This window comes from Spermophilus citellus (genome assembly GCF_964194105.1).
Source record: "Spermophilus citellus genome assembly, chromosome: 4".
Taxonomy (NCBI): Eukaryota; Metazoa; Chordata; class Mammalia; order Rodentia; family Sciuridae; genus Spermophilus; species Spermophilus citellus.
The window spans coordinates 46,058,717-46,072,650 of record NC_138185.1 but is presented as its reverse complement, the minus strand read 5'-3'; the positions used below and the strand labels follow the sequence as shown (position 1 = coordinate 46,072,650).

At 40.4% G+C, this 13,934-nt stretch overlaps 1 pseudogene across 1 annotated transcript in view; it reads right to left on the bottom strand.

The window, feature by feature from the left end:
• Positions 1-1,235: 1,235 nt before the first annotated feature.
• LOC308648139 (E3 ubiquitin-protein ligase TRAIP-like) overlaps positions 1,236-13,934 on the bottom strand; it is a 158,134-nt pseudogene continuing 145,435 nt past the window's right edge. Inside the window, exons 3-5 of the transcript in view lie at positions 9,501-9,561; positions 8,814-9,342; positions 1,236-2,002 (exon numbers count right to left, since the gene is read on the bottom strand). The product of the transcript in view is annotated as an E3 ubiquitin-protein ligase TRAIP-like (transcript). The remainder of the gene's footprint in view (positions 2,003-8,813; positions 9,343-9,500; positions 9,562-13,934) is intronic.

Sequence of the window (13,934 nt, the reverse complement as noted above, 5' to 3'; positions counted from 1 at the left end):
ATGATAATGAGTGAAGACACATTGTGGCTCCTCCATTAAGACTTACTTCTTAAATACACTCCAAAGTAATATGTGGCAAACTCTAATGAATGAATCTTGATTTTGAAAAATAATTTGCACTCTGTCTACTTCTAAAAAAGAGTTTGAGTCAGTGGAAAGGCTGCTACAATAGAGACAGGAATGAGGTGTTTGTAGCAGGAACTGGTGCTTGGAAAGCCACCAGTGCCCTGCTATAAGGCCTTGGCCTGCCATGGGGTCTCCTGTGGACAGCTCCTGTACATGTTAATGGCTTTCTGTATCTCTTCAGTTGTGGCAACCCAGAGACTCTCAGGACCCTCAACCAATATGGGACAAGAGATGTTTGACAGAGACTCAAGCTCCTTGACCTGAAGTGTGGCAGCTAGATATGGCTCTACACAGTCTCTTGGGAAAATTCCCAGTTGCCCTCAGTGGATAATATTTACATGAACCTGCTTTATGTTAGCTTTTCTCCTTTCTTAATCCCTTATAATGCTTCCTGGAATCACTTCACTAATAAGCCACTTATTCCCAATTTGTCACTTTAGAGTTTGCTTTCAGTGGGATGAGGTGTGTGTCTCAAATCATAACCAGAGTTACCACACCTAGTATTCAGTATTCTCTTAGCTTCCTAGCAAGTAGGGTTAAGAAAAACACCAACCTCACTTTTCAGTGGAGTTTAGCTAGTATAAACCATTAGTTATCTTTTTTTTTTGCCAGAAAAAAATTATTTTATATTTTACATGGAAATCTTTCCCTGTCCTCCCCACTCCATCATTCCCCATTCCCTACCCCCCACCGTGCTTGGACCAGGCCAGGCCCAGATCAGGCCATGCAGTGAGGGCGGCAGGCAGAAACTCAGACTCAGGCTGAGAAAATCTCAAGCACTTTTATGCATACAGTCAACAAGTGATCCTGGTCTCCAGGTCCAGAAAGAACCTGGCCACATCAGATTGTGGCCCTAAACAAGAGGCTGCAACCAGGAGCAGGCGCTTGCTGATGGGAACGGTAAGCTGGTAGTGTCAGCCATATGTGGCAGAACAGGGCAAGGTGAACAAAGGAAGTGCACAATCTCTGTCACTCTACCATTCATCTGCTTTTCTGCCCTTGCCCTCAGGGCTCATCCTAGAAGAGGGGCCATCCCTCCAAACACTGCTGACCAGTCTTCCAGTTGGAGGCATGTGTCTGGCCAGTGCTCAGATTCACTGTTCTCATCGTCACAGGAAGGTGTCCAACTTGGCCTGGGAGGAAGGGTTTACAGTCCTCACCCTCACTCTCTGCTTAGCCTTCGTCTTGGGTTGAACAGGCAGCGGGCGAATCATGGCTGTGTTAGTAGGCTCTATGAATTTTGTCTGGCCTCCAAGGCCATCAAAACCTGTTCTTACCACATCTGTGCTGCAACAGGACTCTACTATGGCCCTCTTTGGCTGTTTCTGGCCCAGAACAGCTTTCCGGATAAAGACAGGGAAGGCACCAGCAGGGTCCTCATCTGGCTCTCTTGCACAGTGCTGGCCATCCAAAGAGAGCTGGGACCTCTGGGCATCTTCTGGAGAATGTCCTGAACAGGAGAGTGTGCCTTCTCAAGGCATGGCCTCTTGGAGTGGCTATGCTGGGAGTTGAGGGCTGGGCTTGGGGGGTATCCACATTGAAGGTACCATCAGGGTCAACATCATCACCAAACGATGGCCGGCGGAGCTTCAGGTTCAGCATCTCCACAGGAGCTGGGCTCTCTAAAACCAGGCGGTTGTCAGTCTCACTGGCCACTGGTGGCAGATTCAAGGTTTCCTGCAACATCATTAAGCTTCTTTTTCAGGCTCATGATTTCCCTGTCAGCATTCTGTAAGTCCTTTTGGGCCACTCTCAGTTCCCACTTGGCCTGATCCAATTCAGAGTAGACTGTCTGCAACTTGCTTTTGGAGGAGACCAAGTCCTTCCTCAGCTTGTCAGCCAACTCCCCCGAGGCCTTTTGGGCCTCTTTTAGATTCTCATACTCTTTCTTTTTTTTTTTTTTTGATCATTTATTTTATTTTATTTTTTTATTGGTTGTTCACAACATTACAAAGCTCTTGACATATCATATTTCATACATTAGATTGAAGTGGGTTATGAACCCCCAATTTTACCCCAAATGCAGATTGCAGAATCACGTCGGTTACACATCCACAATTTTACATAATGCCCTATTAGTAATTGTTGTATTCTGCTACCTTTCCTATCCCCTACTATCCCCTCTCCCCTCCCCTCCCATCTTCTCTCTCTACCCCATCTACTGTAATTCATTTCTCTCCTTGTTTATTTTCCCATTCCCCTCACAACCTCTTATATGTAATTTTGTATAGCAATGAGGGTCTCCCTTCATTTCCATGCAATTTCCCTTTTCTCTCCCTTTCCCTCCCACCTCATGTCTCTGTTTAAAGTTAATCTTTTCTTCCTGCTCTTCCTCCCTGCTCTGTTCATAGTTGCTCTCATTATATCAAAGAAGACATTTGGTATTTGTTTTTTAGGGATTGGCTAGCTTCACTAAGCATAATCTGCTCTAGTGCCATCCATTTCCCTGCAAATTCTATGATTTTGTCATTTTTTATTGCTGCATAGTACTCCATGGTGTATAAATGCCACATTTTTTTTTATCCATTCATCTATTGAAGGGCATCTGGGTTGGTTCCACAGTCTACCTATTGTGAATTGTGCTGCTATGAACATCGATGTGGCAGTATCCCTGTAGCATGCTCTTTTAAGGTCTTCAGGGAATAGTCCAAGAAGGGCAATAGCAGGGTCAAATGGTGGTTCCATTCCCAGCTTTCCCAGGAATCTCCAAACTGCTTTCCAAATTGGCCGCACCAATTTGCAGTCCCACCAGCAATGTACAAGTGTACCCTTTTCTCCACATCCTCGCCAGCACTTGTTGTTGTTTGACTTCATAGTGGCTGCCAATCTTACTGGAGTGAGATGGTATCTTAGGGTGGTTTTGATTTGCATTTCTCTGACTGCTAGAGATGGTGAGCATTTTTCCATGTACTTGTTGATTGATTGTATATTCTCCTCTGAGAAGTGTCTGTTCAGGTCCTTGGCCCATTTGTTGATTGGGTTATTTGTTATCTTATTGTCTAATTTTTTGAGTTCTTTGTATACTCTGGATATTAGGACTCTATCTGAAGTGTGAGGAGTAAAAATTTGTTCCCAGGATGTAGGCTCCCTATTTACCTCTCTTATTGTTTTTCTTGCTGAGAAAAAAACTTTTTAGTTTAAGTAAGTCTCATTTTTTGATTCTTGTTATTAACTCTTGTGCTATGGGTGTCCTATTAAGGAATTTGGAGCCCGACCCCACAATATGTAGATCGGAGCCAACTTTTTCTTCTATCAGACGCAGAGTCTCTGATTGGATATCTAGCTCCTTTATCCACTTAGAGTTGACTTTTGTGCATGGCGAGAGAAAGGGATTCAGTTTCATTTTGTTGCATATGGATTTCCAGTTTTCCCAACACCATTTGTTGAAGATGCTATCCTTCCTCCATTGCAAGCTTTTAGCCCCTTTATCAAATATAAGATAGTTGTAACTTTGTGGACTAGTCTCTGTGTCCTCTATTCTATACCATTGGTCCACCCGCCTGTTTTGGTACCAGTACCATGCTGTTTTTGTCACTATTGCTCTGTAATATAGTTTGAAATCTGGTATCGCTATACCGCCTGATTCACACTTCCTGTTTAGAATTGCTTTTGCTATTCTGGGTCTTTTATTTTTCCATAGGAATTTCATGATTGCTTTATCTATTTCTACAAGAAATGCCGTTGGGATTTTGATTGGCATTGCATTAAACCTATAGAGAACTTTTGGTAATATCGCCATTTTGATGATGTTAGTTCTGCCTATCCATGAACAGGGTATATTTTTCCATCTTCTAAGATCTTCTTCTACTTCTCTCTTTAGGGTTCTGTAGTTTTCATTGTATAAATCTTTCACCTCTTTTGTTAGGTTGATTCCCAAGTATTTTTTTTTTGAGGATATTGTGAATGGAGTGTTTTTCCTCATTTCCGTTTCAGAAGTTTTGTTGCTGATATACAGAAATGCCTTTGATTTATGCGTGTTGATTTTATATCCTGCCACTTTGCTGAATTCATTTATTAGTTCTAGTAGTTTCTTTGTAGACTCTTTTGGGTCTTCTAGGTATAGAATTATGTCATCTGCAAATAGTGATAATTTAAGTTCTTCTTTTCCAATTTTTATGCCTTTAATTTCTTTCGTCTGTCTAATTGCTCTGGCCAGTGTTTCGAGAACTATATTGAATAGAAGTGGTGATAGAGGGCATCCCTGTCTTGTTCCAGATTTTAGAGGGAATGCCTTTAACTTTTGTCCATTCAGAATGATGCTAGCCTGAGGCTTAGCATAGATAGCTTTTACAATGTCAAGGTAAGTTCCTGTTATCCCTAGTTTTTCTAATGTTTTGAACATAAAGGGATGCTGTACTTTGTCGAATGCTTTCTCTGCGTCTATCGAGATGATCATATGGTTCTTATCTTTAAGTCTATTGATGTGGTGAATAACATTTATTGATTTCCGTATATTGAACCATCCTTGCATCTCAGGGATGAATCCTACTTGATCATGGTGCACAATTTTTTTAATGTGTTTTTGTATTCGATTCGCCAGAATTTTATTGAGGATTTTTGCATCTAGGTTCATTAGAGATATTGGTCTGTAGTTTTCTTTCTTTGAGGTGTCTTTGTCTTGTTTCGGAATCAGGGTGATGTTGGCCTCATAGAATGAATTTGGAAGAGCTCCCTCTTTTTCTATTTCCTGAAATAACTTGAAAAGTATTGGTATTAATTCTTCTTTAAAGGTTTTGTAAAACTCCGCTGTATACCCATCCGGTCCTGGGCTTTTCTTGGTTGGTAGTCTTTTGATGGCTTCTTTAATTTCATCCATTGATATTGGTCTGTTCAAATTGTGTGTATCCTCCTGACTCAGTCTGGGCAAATCATATGACTTAAGAAATTTATCGATGTCTTCAGTATCTTCTATTTTATTGGAATATAGGTTTTCAAAATAATTTCTAATTGTCTTCTGTATTTCTGTAGCATCTGTTGTGATATTGCCTTTTTCATCCTGTATGTTAGTAATTTGAGTTCTCTCTCTTCTTCTCTTCGTTAGCATTGCAAAAGGTCTGTCGATCTTATTTATTTTTTCAAAGAACAAACTTTTAGTTTTGTTAATTTTTTCAATAGTTTCTTTTGTTTCAATTTCATTGATTTCCGCTCTGATTTTAATTATTTCTTGCCTTCTGCTACATTTGCTGTTGTTTTGCTCTTCCTTTTCTAGGGCTTTGAGATGAAGTGTGAGCTCATTTATTTGTTGGTTTTTTCTTTTTTTGAGTAATGACCACCAGGCGATGAATTTTCCTCTTAAAACTGCTTTCATTGTGTCCCATAGATTCCGATATGTTGTGTCTGTATTTTCATTTATCTCTAAGAATTTTTTGATTTCCTCCTTTATGTCTTCTGTAACCCATTGATCATTCAGTAACATATTGTTCATTTTCCATGTGATGTAGGATTTTTCCTTCCTTCTTTCATCATTGATTTCTAGTTTCTTTGCATTATGATCAGATAAAATGCAAGGTATTATCTCCACCCCTTTATATTTACTGAGGGTTGCCCTATGGCATAATATATGGTCTATTTTTTAAAAGGATCCATGTGCTGCTGAGAAAAAAGTATATCCATTTGATGATGGTTGATATATTCTATATATGTCAGTTAAGTCTAGGTTATTGATTGTGATATTGAGTTCTATAATTTCTTTATTCAACTTTTGTTTGGAGGATCTGTCCAATGGTGACAGAGGTGTGTTGAAGTCACCCATAATTATTGTGTTGTGGTCTATTTGATTCTTGAACTTGAGGAGAATTTGTTTTATGAATGTCGCAGCATCATTATTTGGTGCATAAATATTGATAATTGTTATGTCTTGTTGGTGAATGGTTCCTTTTAACAGTATATAGTGTCCTTCTTTTTCCCTTTTGATTAACTTAGTCTTGAAGTCGATTTTATTCGATATGAGGATGGCCACCCCTGCTTGCTTACGAGGACCGTGTGCATGGTATATTTTTTCCCATCCTTTCACCTTCAGCCTGTGTATGTCTTTTCCAATCAGATGTGTCTCCTGGAGGCAGCATATTGTTGGATTTGTTTTTTTAATCCATGATACCAGCCTATGTCACTTTATTGGAGAGTTTAAGCCATTAACATTCAGAGTTACTATTGATATATGGTTTGTACTTCCATCCATGTTTGATTATTTATCCTTTTTTTAAAAAATTTAATTTGTTTCTCCATGATTATCTTTCCCCTCGCCCTCTGTCTTTACCGAGGCACTTCCTAGTGATGGTTTTGGTTATTGTTTTTCATTTCTTCCTCGTGTATTGTTTTGCTCAAAATGCTTTGCAATGCTGGTTTTCTGGCTGCAAATTCTTTTAACTTTTGTTTATCATGAAAGATTTTTATTTCGTTGTCATACCTGAAGCTTAATTTTGCTGGATACAGAATTCTTGTTTGGCATCCATTGTCTTTCAGTGTTTGGATTTCAACATGGCGGCGGGCGAAGAGAGATCAAGTCTCTGACCTCTTCAGCTGTGCAGGCATAGGGAGTCATAAACAACCTAAATCTGTTTGCTCAGGATCACTAGGCAATGCTGAGCTGACGTGGATCTTGGGCGAACAGTCTGGGCCTCTCAGAACACACACTGAGCCCGGATCGGCTGAATTCAAGCTCCTGCTTCCCGCAGACAAACAGCTGTGACTCAGCACTAATCCATCCGGCTGAAACAACTGGTCAGCCCTTCTCATCCTACGGAGGTAAATGCCTACCGAGCCTTCATAGGTAGTGGCCACAGGTTTGAAACGGGGCTTGGGAGAGACAGTAAGGACCCACCCGTTGCATTGGTTGCCTGGCAAAGGGAAACGAACTGTCACCATTTGCAAGAGATACCACCATGGCAGAGAACTGACGTCATCAGACTGCGGTGGAGGAGATAACTTCATTGAAACCTGCGGCTACAGGTGTGTAATTCCCTAGCCTTCCCTCTCCACACATCGGGGAAACCTTAAGGGCCCTTCCCAGCTTTCCCGTAAGGGCCCCTCCCAGCTCTCCCGTGAGCACGATAGCCAGACCGAGGGAATCAGTGGTGGCGCGGGACTCCGCGGCGCGGAACTACCGCTCCCACCAGTGCTGACAGCTGAGGTCTCTTGCACCAGCTACCGGGGGCGTGGCTACTGGAGGACAAGTAAAATTCGCTGAGGATTCTCAGCCCCAAGCTCTACAAACTTAGGGTCTGAGGGAATGGCAAACTGGAAGAGTGTGCCCAGTTGTTCATGAAAACAGGGCTCCCGGGAGCAGCAGACCTGGCGTGTAGCCAGTATTGTGGTGAGCGGCACCCGTGAGAGGGGCCTGGCTAGAGGAAAAGTGGGAAGTGACTAGACACAAGAGGAGGCCCTAGGCACTCAGGATTGGAGACTCACCCAGTCTGGGAGGAGCTGCTGCACAGTGATTGGTTCCCGCGTATTGACAGGAGAAACTTGGCCTGGTGGGCACAGCGCCACCTACTGGAAGAGAAGTTAATAAAACTCTAAGACTGTATTTATTAGTTTTTTCTTTTTTTTTCTTTTCTCTTTTTTTTGATTTGGGTTTTTCTTTCATTTTCATTATTCTTTCTTGTTGTTTTTTTAAAAATTTTTTTTTACAATTTTTTTTTCTAATTTTAATTTTAATTTTTTTTATTATTTTTTTTTAATTTTTTTCTTTTTTATTTACTATTTTTTTTTCTTATTTTGTCTTTTCAATTATCTTATCCCCCCTTCCTTGAATTCTACCTGCTTACTCTCATTCTCTTTAGTGACTTCTTCCCTTCCCTTCTAATACCTTTCCTCCCAAGCATCTAATAAATTTATAGGAGTAAACAGTAACTCATCAGTCAAACATAGCAAGAAGTAACATGAGCAGCTTCAAAAAGCAAGGAAGAAAAGGAGTACAAACAATGCAGGACAGCCTAAATATTCAGGAGGACCTAGTGTCATCAGAAAAATGGTCATATAAAGAACTCAAGGAACACCTTAGACAGATGGAATGGAACCTTAAAGAGGATACAAGACAGCAAATTCAAGCAGCGAAAGAACACATTGAGAATGAATTACATAAACAGATAAAAGAAGAAGTTAAGCATCTTTATCAGGAGATAGAGATTATAAAAAATAATCAAACAATAATTCTAGAAATGAAGGAAACGATAAACCAAATTCAAAACTCAATTGAGAGTATCACTAACAGAGTGGAGCAAGTAGAAGCCAGAACGTCAGATAATGAAGACAAAATATATCATCTTGAAAAGAGTCTAGCCAACTCAGAAAGGCTGGTAAAAAATCACGAGAAAAACATCCAAGAGTTATGGGATAACATAAAAAAAACAAAATTACGAGTCATCGGGATAGAAGAAGGTACAGAGATTCAAACCAAGGGAATGAGTAACCTGCTGAATGAAATAATTACAGAAAACTTTCCAGAAATAAAAAAGGAAACAGATATACAAATTGAAGATGCATACAGGACACCGAGCACACAAAATCACAGTAGACCAACGCCAAGACACATTGTTATGAAGATATCCAATATACAGAACAAAGAGAAAATATTAAAAGCTACAAGAGAAAGGAGACAGATTACATTCAGGGGTAAACCAATAAGGTTAACAACGAATTTTTCATCACAGACACTGAAAGCAAGAAGGCCATGGAACAATGTATTTCTCATACTCTTTCTTGAGCGACACACAATACACAGCCAGTTGCTCCACCACTGATTGTCCCATACCCATACGAATCATCTCCTCCACCTCAGGCTGCTGACTCTGGAGTAGGATCTCAATCTGCTCCATGTTCTTCATCTTGCTCTTGAGTCTGCAGGCTTCCTCGCGTGCTTGTTTAGCCTCATCTTGTTGCTGCTCCAAGAACTTCATCTGCTTTTTGAGTGTAGAGCATAGCATCTCAGCCTTGCCTAAGGCCTTTTGCAGAGATTCCACAGTGGCATTGTGCTCTTCCAGAGTGTCTCGCAGAGTGTCGATAATAACCTGGCTGTCCCGTTTCTCTCTTTCTTTCTGGGAAAGCCAGGCTCTGATATTGTCCAGTTAATTCTTTAAGAATTCTGCATCCAAGACACTCTGCTCCTCCTGGGCAAAGTCAAAGAAGAGCTTATTGATAATGGTTCTTTTGCCAACCTAGATTTGGCATTGTGGGCAAGTCCGACTTGGTGCTATCTCAAACCACTGAATTAGGCCACTTCAGCCCAGGTCTGGAAGCTCCTGGGGAGCTCAGCCTATTGAGGTCCTCACCGCCCATCTGCGCTTCGAGTATGGGTTGCCTGAAGGTCCGACACCCTATGGCCCCGAAGCAGTACGAGGCCGAGTGTGGGCCTGTACACCACTGTCACTCACCACTGAAGGTGGAAGGTGTGTCCACAGTGGATGGCCGCCATGTCACAGGAGTGGTCAAGAAATCCTCATTAGTTATTCTAATATTCTCCCTTTTCAGTGAATCACCTTGATATTACAGGGACAGCTTTGCTTTCTTTAGGTCACTGTCTGGGAAGCCCTTCCTGCTAACTGGAATGAACCATCTTGGACCATCTTGGACCTCAGAGGATTTTCTCAGGGAATGAAGGATTTTATAAAAGTTCTGATGACAAGACTAGCTTTCCCAATAAGGATGATGTGAGACTTCATCATACAGAGGGATAAACAAAAATACTGTATTTACTTGAGTTGTCAATAGAACCCAAATGTACCAGTTAGGTTGTGTTTGGTGATTTAAAAATGTATCCAAAATTTATTTGAAATTCTTTCCATCAAGAGGAGTTAATCCCCCTTGAGTTAAGGACCCACCTTTGTGACTACATGACAAATACAATGGGATGAAAGTGAGACTGTGTGACCTGCATGACTGGCTTAGAATAGAACTTATGGTTCTCTTGGAACATTCTACCTGGAAGCCTTCAGCTGCCATGGAAGTCTGACTTGATTTTCCTGAGGCAGAAAGGTAGATAGGTAGGTAAGTAGATAGATAGATAGATAGATAGATAGATAGATAGATAGATAGATAGATATTATGAATGAATGAATTGAGGAGTCCTGCCCTATGTTCTGTCATCTTTGAGTTTTCTCAGCCCAGGTGCCAGGCATTTGAAAGAAAACGCCAAGCCACAGCTACCATCTGACTGCAACCATATGAGAAACCCAAGCAAGTACCACCCAGCTGATCACCATATTTATGAGCAAAATAAATGCTTGCCTGCCTGCCTTCTTACTCCTCTCCTTCTTCCATCCTTCCTTTCTTTCTTCTTTCTCTCCTTTCTTTTCCTCCTCCTTCTTCTTCTTTTTATCCCTCTTCCTCTCCCCTTTCTCCTCCTTTTCCTGATTTTGCACATCCTAGGCAAGCTCTCTACCCCAGAGTTATACTCCAGCCCTAATGCTTGTTTTTCTTTTAAGTTATAATTATGGAATGACTTATCATATAGCAACCAATTCATTTGATGGCAAGTGACTGAATATACAATTAAAATATGGAGCTCAGTGTTCTCACAGACATCAAGTCTAGAAGTAGGTTTTTCTCAGGTTCACTAATTCAGCTGCTTAACAATGCCAGGGTCTCAAGTCAGTTATCTTGGTGAACATTTTGGCTTTCTCCTTGTGGGAGCAAGATGGCTGCTGCAATCCAAGCAACACATTATCACATAAGCTCTAACGGTGTCAGGAAGAGGGATTGCATGCTATGTGTCTCTCTTTTTATGACCTTTCCAAAAATCTGTTTTGTGGCTGCCCCTTAGATCCTATTGGTCAGGAGGGCTAGGAAAGTAAATATCTCTCATTATAATTTTCTAAAGTAGGAGCTTGGCTCTGCCAAACAGAAAAGAGAGTTGGGGATAGTTGTTGAATAGTCTCTAAAATGAGTTTGCAGATAATTGAAGTTACCTTGTCAAGTGGAAAAGTTTCATTGTAATCATTTAAAATGAAAATATTCCTAAGATAGTTCCTGTTTTACATTTCCTTTTGGTTCCTTTAATCACCTGGAATATGTTCTGATCTCATTTGGGGTATACAATCTATTCAACTGTTTGGGAAATACCCAAATTCCTTGAGGTTTGCTTCACTGTTGACATTACTATCTATGGTAACCCCTTCATTTTCACCCTGACCTGATTCTGGTCTTCCTTCTCACTTTAACGTTCAGATGTAGTTGACTGCCAGCATTTGGTACCACCAATATCCATACAAAATCATGCTTTGAATGCATAATTTTTAAATTAGTTGTCTAATGCTGCATAACAAATTACTCCCCAAATTAGCAGCTTAAAACAGGAAATATTTTTTATATCACATAATTTCTGAGGGCCATGAAATTGAGAGTGGCTTAGTTGGGTGGTTCTGAAACAAGGCCTCTCTTATACTGCAGTTAAGATATTGACAGGAGTTGCAGTTACCTTAAGGCTTAATGGGAACCCCATGATCTGCTTCCAACAGCTCACTCACATGGCTGTTGACTGGAGGCCTTAGTACCTTGTCTTTCCACAGATCTTTCCACAGATCTTCAATATGGCATCCAGCTTCCTGTAGATCAAACGATCCAAGAGAGGCAAAAGCCAATGCCTTTCTGAACCTAGTCTAGCAGAAGTGACCTACAATCACTTCTTCCATAGTCTATTGGCCACACAGACCAGCCATTACCTGGTGTGGGAGCAGACTACTCAAAAGTCATGAATACCAGGAGGGGAGAATCTTTTGGGGGCGTTTTGAAGGATGATTACCATTCTCTATAATGAGTCTAATTGTCTGCCAGGACCTTGTGCTGGTTTGAGCTTTTGTTCTGATTTTTTAAAAAATATTTGGCTTTATCCCCCTCCATACTTACTTTCACTTTTAAACAAATTTGCTTCATTTCTCTCCACATCATGTGCCCCTTAAATGTCCCTACTACTAGAAAATGCTGCTAGTACTTTGTCTATATCCTCTCAGGTACTTAAAAAAGTTTTTTTTTTGAATTTTTAAAATATTTTAATTTGTTCTAATTAGTTATACTTAACAGTAGAATGCATTTTGACACATTGTACACAAAGGGAGCTCAACTTCTCCTTCCTCTGATTGTACATGGTGTAGAGTCACGTCAATAATGTAATCATACATGTACGTAGGGTAATAATGTCCATCTCATTCCACCATCCTTCCCATCCCCACACTTCCTCTCCTCCCCTTACTCCCCTCTGATACTTTTAAACTTTTCTGTTGTGGGTCTCCTCTGGCTGTGAAATGTTCTGAAGCTTTGTCTCAGGTACATGTAACCCTGTGACAAGTAACCCTCAACCCAGACTTTCCCTGCAAGATCAGGCTCAAGCTATTTTTTTTTGCATGCATTTTGTCTCCAACCACACTCTTTCTTGGCTTGCTTTCCTTTCCTTCCTATCTTCTCCTTTATCCTCCCTTTCTTCCCTGAGAATACTTCCTTAATAAGGCATTAGCTTAGGAGTTCTAGTCCAAGGTTGGCTTCTGGAGAACCTGCCCTGGGACAGCTGTTATTCTTAGAATATTGTCCTTGTTTAATAAGCTATTCATCTGCGTTTGAAAAATTATTCTGAAAGGAACAAAAGAATATTTACTTTTAAGATTTCTTAAGATTTTAAAATAAACTATGGAACATTTAAAATAGACATACCAACATATATTAAACTAATAATTGTGTCCAAATAATAGAAAAATGTGCTGAGTATTTATTTATCTGCTGAACAACTTCTCACCATCTCCTCTGCTTAAACTCTGAGTATCCTGAGCATATAAAGAAGTTCAGAAGGCAAGACATCATGTGATGATAATACATTTGTAGGGTCATTAACTTTTGAGGGCACGTGCCAAACCTATTCTGAGGTAAGGACCTACTAAGCACCCTGAAAACCTTTCTCCAGGAGCCCTCTTGACTGCTCCCACATCTCTGTAAATATGAAGAGGGAGATCAAATCACTACCTCCAAAAATAGGCTTGTATTTGGTTGGTGACAGAATCCTTGATCACATGATCCATGATAACCTGCATATTGTTATTATACGAGATTCTCATATGATGTGCAAGGTAAGACTTAGAAGAAGTCTTCTCTAGTTTTTGAACAGAGTATAAGTGAACTTGCTTGCCTTCTCGGATACCTGCAATTTCTATTCTAATATTCATAGATCACTTGTGAACTTCTTTCAATGAATAGAAAGTTCATAGACTCTCTGTTTAAAGAAACCTACTAATTGGATCATGCTGATTGGCTTATGGCAGTCTCCAGTCTGTGAAGAATTGAATGCTGAAACTTTGGTGCCTATTTGCAGTTTGTCTTGAGAGCCATATTTTCTTCCTATATTCTAAAGAACTTCCTTTTGGATAAATTTACAACCCCAAACTAGGATGCATCCATCAATATGCTGCAACACATATTCACCTGGAATCAACTTCTGTTTATGTTAGAGACAACCTCTCTACATTATTCATTTCAGAAGCATAGACTTTTTTAAAAAATATTTTTGAATTGTTGACAGACCTTTATTTTATTCATTTATTTGTATATGGTGCTGAGAATCAAACCCAGTGCTTCACATATGTGAGGCAACTGCTCTATCACTGAGCCACAACCCCAGCCCGGAAGCATAGACATTTTAAAGAGCACAGTTGACATTCTTTATGCCTACTATAGCTGTTTTCTACAAAGGTTTCTGTGTGTCTAGAAGGCTGGAAAGTTTAACTCAGACCTAGTGGAGACTCCCTTTCTCCTTTAGAATTGACTCTGCACTGTTGTCCTCTCTCCCTCCAACCAAATCAAATTTTGCATGGTGAGAACTGGAATGTATT